This window comes from Styela clava, chromosome 7 (assembly GCF_964204865.1).
Source record: "Styela clava chromosome 7, kaStyClav1.hap1.2, whole genome shotgun sequence".
Classification (NCBI taxonomy): domain Eukaryota; kingdom Metazoa; phylum Chordata; class Ascidiacea; order Stolidobranchia; family Styelidae; genus Styela; species Styela clava.
Window position 1 is genome coordinate 20264703 of NC_135256.1, and position 7500 is coordinate 20272202.

The 7500-nt window shown below is 54.8% G+C and overlaps 1 non-coding gene across 1 annotated transcript in view; it reads left to right on the forward strand.

The window, feature by feature from the left end:
- The first annotated feature begins 6724 nt into the window (after positions 1–6724).
- The window catches only part of LOC144425301 (small subunit ribosomal RNA), a 1810-nt gene continuing 1034 nt past the window's right edge, over positions 6725–7500 (forward strand). Inside the window, exon 1 of the ribosomal RNA XR_013477445.1 lies at positions 6725–7500. This exon is cut by the window's right edge and continues 1034 nt beyond it. This is a non-coding gene — a ribosomal RNA (small subunit ribosomal RNA).

Below are 7500 nucleotides of genomic sequence, written 5' to 3' on the forward strand. Positions count from 1 at the left end.
GCCGAGCCAAAAAAAGTTAAAGTACAAACGTGCAAGCATACTAACCTAACCCTAGGTAAGGGATGTCAGAGCGAAAGACAGTAATTTCGAATGAGCCAAGAAAGAGCGGTGCGGGGCCGGTCGGAGCGCACCCTTTTCTCGGTGGCTGGCGGGCGAGAGAGTGCTGCGTCGCCGGCATCGGCGTCGAAAGAAGCCGAGCCAAAAAAAGTTAAAGTACAAACGTGCAAGCATACTAACCTAACCCTAGGTAAGGCATGTCAGAGCGAAAGACAGTAATTTCGAATGAGCCAAGAAAGAGCGGTGCGGGGCCGGTCGGAGCGCACCCTTTTCTCGGTGGCTGGCGGGCGAGAGAGTGCTGCGTCGCCGGCATCGGCGTCGAAAGAAGCCGAGCCAAAAAAAGTTAAAGTACAAACGTGCAAGCATACTAACCTAACCCTAGGTAAGGGATGTCAGAGCGAAAGACAGTAATTTCGAATGAGCCAAGAAAGAGCGGTGCGGGGCCGGTCGGAGCGCACCCTTTTCTCGGTGGCTGGCGGGCGAGAGAGTGCTGCGTCGCCGGCATCGGCGTCGAAAGAAGCCGAGCCAAAAAAAGTTAAAGTACAAACGTGCAAGCATACTAACCTAACCCTAGGTAAGGGATGTCAGAGCGAAAGACAGTAATTTCGAATGAGCCAAGAAAGAGCGGTGCGGGGCCGGTCGGAGCGCACCCTTTTCTCGGTGGCTGGCGGGCGAGAGAGTGCTGCGTCGTCGGCATCGGCGTCGAAAGAAGCCGAGCCAAAAAAAGTTAAAGTACAAACGTGCAAGCATACTAACCTAACCCTAGGTAAGGGATGTCAGAGCGAAAGACAGTAATTTCGAATGAGCCAAGAAAGAGCGGTGCGGGGCCGGTCGGAGCGCACCCTTTTCTCGGTGGCTGGCGGGCGAGAGAGTGCTGCGTCGCCGGCATCGGCGTCGAAAGAAGCCGAGCCAAAAAAAGTTAAAGTACAAACGTGCAAGCATACTAACCTAACCCTAGGTAAGGGATGTCAGAGCGAAAGACAGTAATTTCGAATGAGCCAAGAAAGAGCGGTGCTGGGCCGGTCGGAGCGCACCCTTTTCTCGGTGGCTGGCGGGCGAGAGAGTGCTGCGTCGCCGGCATCGGCGTCGAAAGAAGCCGAGCCGAAAAAAGTTAAAGTACAAACGTGCAAGCATACTAACCTAACCCTAGGTAAGGCATGTCAGAGCGAAAGACAGTAATTTCGAATGAGCCAAGAAAGAGCAGTGCGGGGCCGGTCGGAGCGCACCCTTTTCTCGGTGGCTGGCGGGCGAGAGAGTGCTGCGTCGCCGGCATCGGCGTCGAAAGAAACCGAGCCAAAAAAAGTTAAAGTACAAACGTGCAAGCATACTAACCTAACCCTAGGTAAGGGATGTCAGAGCGAAAGACAGTAATTTCGAATGAGCCAAGAAAGAGCGGTGCGGGGCCGGTCGGAGCGCACCCTTTTCTCGGTGGCTGGCGGGCGAGAGAGTGCTGCGTCGCCGGCATCGGCGTCGAAAGAAGCCGAGCCAAAAAAAGTTAAAGTACAAACGTGCAAGCATACTAACCTAACCCTAGGTAAGGGATGTCAGAGCGAAAGACAGTAATTTCGAATGAGCCAAGAAAGAGCGGTGCTGGGCCGGTCGGAGCGCACCCTTTTCTCGGTGGCTGGTGGGCGAGAGAGTGCTGCGTCGCCGGCATCGGCGTCGAAAGAAGCCGAGCCGAAAAAAGTTAAAGTACAAACGTGCAAGCATACTAACCTAACCCTAGGTAAGGCATGTCAGAGCGAAAGACAGTAATTTCGAATGAGCCAAGAAAGAGCGGTGCGGGGCCGGTCGGAGCGCACCCTTTTCTCGGTGGCTGGCGGGCGAGAGAGTGCTGCGTCGCCGGCATCGGCGTCGAAAGAAGCCGAGCCAAAAAAAGTTAAAGTACAAACGTGCAAGCATACTAACCTAACCCTAGGTAAGGCATGTCAGAGCGAAAGACAGTAATTTCGAATGAGCCAAGAAAGAGCGGTGCGGGGCCGGTCGGAGCGCACCCTTTTCTCGGTGGCTGGCGGGCGAGAGAGTGCTGCGTCGTCGGCATCGGCGTCGAAAGAAGCCGAGCCGAAAAAAGTTAAAGTACAAACGTGCAAGCATACTAACCTAACCCTAGGTAAGGCATGTCAGAGCGAAAGACAGTAATTTCGAATGAGCCAAGAAAGAGCGGTGCGGGGCCGGTCGGAGCGCACCCTTTTCTCGGTGGCTGGCGGGCGAGAGAGTGCTGCGTCGCCGGCATCGGCGTCGAAAGAAGCCGAGCCAAAAAAAGTTAAAGTACAAACGTGCAAGCATACTAACCTAACCCTAGGTAAGGGATGTCAGAGCGAAAGACAGTAATTTCGAATGAGCCAAGAAAGAGCGGTGCGGGGCCGGTCGGAGCGCACCCTTTTCTCGGTGGCTGGCGGGCGAGAGAGTGCTGCGTCGTCGGCATCGGCGTCGAAAGAAGCCGAGCCAAAAAAAGTTAAAGTACAAACGTGCAAGCATACTAACCTAACCCTAGGTAAGGGATGTCAGAGCGAAAGACAGTAATTTCGAATGAGCCAAGAAAGAGCGGTGCGGGGCCGGTCGGAGCGCACCCTTTTCTCGGTGGCTGGCGGGCGAGAGAGTGCTGCGTCGCCGGCATCGGCGTCGAAAGAAGCCGAGCCAAAAAAAGTTAAAGTACAAACGTGCAAGCATACTAACCTAACCCTAGGTAAGGGATGTCAGAGCGAAAGACAGTAATTTCGAATGAGCCAAGAAAGAGCGGTGCGGGGCCGGTCGGAGCGCACCCTTTTCTCGGTGGCTGGCGGGCGAGAGAGTGCTGCGTCGCCGGCATCGGCGTCGAAAGAAGCCGAGCCAAAAAAAGTTAAAGTACAAACGTGCAAGCATACTAACCTAACCCTAGGTAAGGCATGTCAGAGCGAAAGACAGTAATTTCGAATGAGCCAAGAAAGAGCGGTGCGGGGCCGGTCGGAGCGCACCCTTTTCTCGGTGGCTGGCGGGCGAGAGAGTGCTGCGTCGCCGGCATCGGCGTCGAAAGAAGCCGAGCCAAAAAAAGTTAAAGTACAAACGTGCAAGCATACTAACCTAACCCTAGGTAAGGGATGTCAGAGCGAAAGACAGTAATTTCGAATGAGCCAAGAAAGAGCGGTGCGGGGCCGGTCGGAGCGCACCCTTTTCTCGGTGGCTGGCGGGCGAGAGAGTGCTGCGTCGCCGGCATCGGCGTCAAAAGAAGCCGAGCCAAAAAAAGTTAAAGTACAAACGTGCAAGCATACTAACCTAACCCTAGGTAAGGGATGTCAGAGCGAAAGACAGTAATTTCGAATGAGCCAAGAAAGAGCGGTGCGGGGCCGGTCGGAGCGCACCCTTTTCTCGGTGGCTGGCGGGCGAGAGAGTGCTGCGTCGTCGGCATCGGCGTCGAAAGAAGCCGAGCCAAAAAAAGTTAAAGTACAAACGTGCAAGCATACTAACCTAACCCTAGGTAAGGGATGTCAGAGCGAAAGACAGTAATTTCGAATGAGCCAAGAAAGAGCGGTGCGGGGCCGGTCGGAGCGCACCCTTTTCTCGGTGGCTGGCGGGCGAGAGAGTGCTGCGTCGCCGGCATCGGCGTCGAAAGAAGCCGAGCCAAAAAAAGTTAAAGTACAAACGTGCAAGCATACTAACCTAACCCTAGGTAAGGGATGTCAGAGCGAAAGACAGTAATTTCGAATGAGCCAAGAAAGAGCGGTGCTGGGCCGGTCGGAGCGCACCCTTTTCTCGGTGGCTGGCGGGCGAGAGAGTGCTGCGTCGCCGGCATCGGCGTCGAAAGAAGCCGAGCCGAAAAAAGTTAAAGTACAAACGTGCAAGCATACTAACCTAACCCTAGGTAAGGCATGTCAGAGCGAAAGACAGTAATTTCGAATGAGCCAAGAAAGAGCGGTGCGGGGCCGGTCGGAGCGCACCCTTTTCTCGGTGGCTGGCGGGCGAGAGAGTGCTGCGTCGCCGGCATCGGCGTCGAAAGAAGCCGAGCCAAAAAAAGTTAAAGTACAAACGTGCAAGCATACTAACCTAACCCTAGGTAAGGGATGTCAGAGCGAAAGACAGTAATTTCGAATGAGCCAAGAAAGAGCGGTGCGGGGCCGGTCGGAGCGCACCCTTTTCTCGGTGGCTGGCGAGCGAGAGAGTGCTGCGTCGTCGGCATCGGCGTCGAAAGAAGCCGAGCCAAAAAAAGTTAAAGTACAAACGTGCAAGCATACTAACCTAACCCTAGGTAAGGGATGTCAGAGCGAAAGACAGTAATTTCGAATGAGCCAAGAAAGAGCGGTGCTGGGCCGGTCGGAGCGCACCCTTTTCTCGGTGGCTGGCGGGCGAGAGAGTGCTGCGTCGCCGGCATCGGCGTCGAAAGAAGCCGAGCCGAAAAAAGTTAAAGTACAAACGTGCAAGCATACTAACCTAACCCTAGGTAAGGCATGTCAGAGCGAAAGACAGTAATTTCGAATGAGCCAAGAAAGAGCGGTGCGGGGCCGGTCGGAGCGCACCCTTTTCTCGGTGGCTGGCGGGCGAGAGAGTGCTGCGTCGCCGGCATCGGCGTCGAAAGAAGCCGAGCCAAAAAAAGTTAAAGTACAAACGTGCAAGCATACTAACCTAACCCTAGGTAAGGGATGTCAGAGCGAAAGACAGTAATTTCGAATGAGCCAATAAAGAGCGGTGCGGGGCCGGTCGGAGCGCACCCTTTTCTCGGTGGCTGGCGGGCGAGAGAGTGCTGCGTCGTCGGCATCGGCGTCGAAAGAAGCCGAGCCAAAAAAAGTTAAAGTACAAACGTGCAAGCATACTAACCTAACCCTAGGTAAGGGATGTCAGAGCGAAAGACAGTAATTTCGAATGAGCCAAGAAAGAGCGGTGCGGGGCCGGTCGGAGCGCACCCTTTTCTCGGTGGCTGGCGGGCGAGAGAGTGCTGCGTCGTCGGCATCGGCGTCGAAAGAAGCCGAGCCAAAAAAAGTTAAAGTACAAACGTGCAAGCATACTAACCTAACCCTAGGTAAGGGATGTCAGAGCGAAAGACAGTAATTTCGAATGAGCCAAGAAAGAGCGGTGCGGGGCCGGTCGGAGCGCACCCTTTTCTCGGTGGCTGGCGGGCGAGAGAGTGCTGCGTCGCCGGCATCGGCGTCGAAAGAAGCCGAGCCAAAAAAAGTTAAAGTACAAACGTGCAAGCATACTAACCTAACCCTAGGTAAGGGATGTCAGAGCGAAAGACAGTAATTTCGAATGAGCCAAGAAAGAGCGGTGCGGGGCCGGTCGGAGCGCACCCTTTTCTCGGTGGCTGGCGGGCGAGAGAGTGCTGCGTCGCCGGCATCGGCGTCGAAAGAAGCCGAGCCAAAAAAAGTTAAAGTACAAACGTGCAAGCATACTAACCTAACCCTAGGTAAGGGATGTCAGAGCGAAAGACAGTAATTTCGAATGAGCCAAGAAAGAGCGGTGCTGGGCCGGTCGGAGCGCACCCTTTTCTCGGTGGCTGGCGGGCGAGAGAGTGCTGCGTCGCCGGCATCGGCGTCGAAAGAAGCCGAGCCGAAAAAAGTTAAAGTACAAACGTGCAAGCATACTAACCTAACCCTAGGTAAGGCATGTCAGAGCGAAAGACAGTAATTTCGAATGAGCCAAGAAAGAGCGGTGCGGGGCCGGTCGGAGCGCACCCTTTTCTCGGTGGCTGGCGGGCGAGAGAGTGCTGCGTCGCCGGCATCGGCGTCGAAAGAAGCCGAGCCAAAAAAAGTTAAAGTACAAACGTGCAAGCATACTAACCTAACCCTAGGTAAGGGATGTCAGAGCGAAAGACAGTAATTTCGAATGAGCCAATAAAGAGCGGTGCGGGGCCGGTCGGAGCGCACCCTTTTCTCGGTGGCTGGCGGGCGAGAGAGTGCTGCGTCGTCGGCATCGGCGTCGAAAGAAGCCGAGCCAAAAAAAGTTAAAGTACAAACGTGCAAGCATACTAACCTAACCCTAGGTAAGGGATGTCAGAGCGAAAGACAGTAATTTCGAATGAGCCAAGAAAGAGCGGTGCGGGGCCGGTCGGAGCGCACCCTTTTCTCGGTGGCTGGCGGGCGAGAGAGTGCTGCGTCGTCGGCATCGGCGTCGAAAGAAGCCGAGCCAAAAAAAGTTAAAGTACAAACGTGCAAGCATACTAACCTAACCCTAGGTAAGGGATGTCAGAGCGAAAGACAGTAATTTCGAATGAGCCAAGAAAGAGCGGTGCGGGGCCGGTCGGAGCGCACCCTTTTCTCGGTGGCTGGCGGGCGAGAGAGTGCTGCGTCGCCGGCATCGGCGTCGAAAGAAGCCGAGCCAAAAAAAGTTAAAGTACAAACGCGATGCTAATGAGCGAGCCGTTGTCTCGACTAATATGTAGGGGGCGTTCGATCGAGCGTCTGGCTTGAGCGCTTGTCGGCCTAGCAGAACGGTCGCATTGTTATGCCCGGGTTTTAGGCACCGCTGCAGGCGGCCGGCAGAGCTCTTGTTTGTGCGAAACTGAATGGATCGAGCCCGAGAGAGGGCGAGCAAAGAAAAAACGCAAATCGCTCCGCCTGGCACTGCCGGCGAGAGCGTGGACGTCGCGGCCAGCGACTGTCGAAGCTGAGTACGGCCGCAGGCGATCGCCTCGGTCTTAAACGAATGCGACGAGCACGCGCCGGGCGGCCCAGCAAGGGCCGAGCGCAGCTGTCGCAGCTATCTGGTTGATCCTGCCAGTAGTGATATGCTTGTCTCAAAGATTAAGCCATGCAGGTGCAAGTACGAGTTCTCGTAAAGCGAAACTGCGAATGGCTCATTAAATCAGTCTTGGTTTATTTGGTCTCGTAAGCGAAGTGGATAACTGTGGTAATTCTAGAGCTAATACATGCATTAAGCGCCGACTTCGGGAGGCGCGCTTTTATCAGATCAAAACCGACCGGGTTCGTCCTGTGACGTTTGATGACTCTGGATAACCACGCGGATCGTACGGTCTCTGCACCGACGACGTATCATTCAAGTGTCTGCCCTATCAACTGTCGAAGGTACGCTACGTGCCTACCTTTGTGATAACGGGTAACGGGGAATCAGGGTTCGATTCCGGAGAGGGAGCCTGAGAAACGGCTACCACATCCAAGGAAGGCAGCAGGCGCGCAAATTACCCATTCCCGACACGGGGAGGTAGTGACGAAAAATAACAATACAGGACTCTAACGAGGCCCTGTAATTGGAATGAGTACATCCTAAAACTCTTAACGAGTATCCATTGGAGGGCAAGTCTGGTGCCAGCAGCCGCGGTAATTCCAGCTCCAACAGTGTATGCTAAAGTTGTTGCGGTTGAAAAGCTCGTAGTTGGATTTTGGGCGAGCGCCGCCGGTCCGTCGCAAGGCGTGTCACTGGTTGCGTTCGCCTCACCTTCGGTTCTCCGTCGGTGCTCTTGACTGAGTGTCGGCGGTGGCCGATAAGTTTACTTTGAAAAAATTAGAGTGTTCAAAG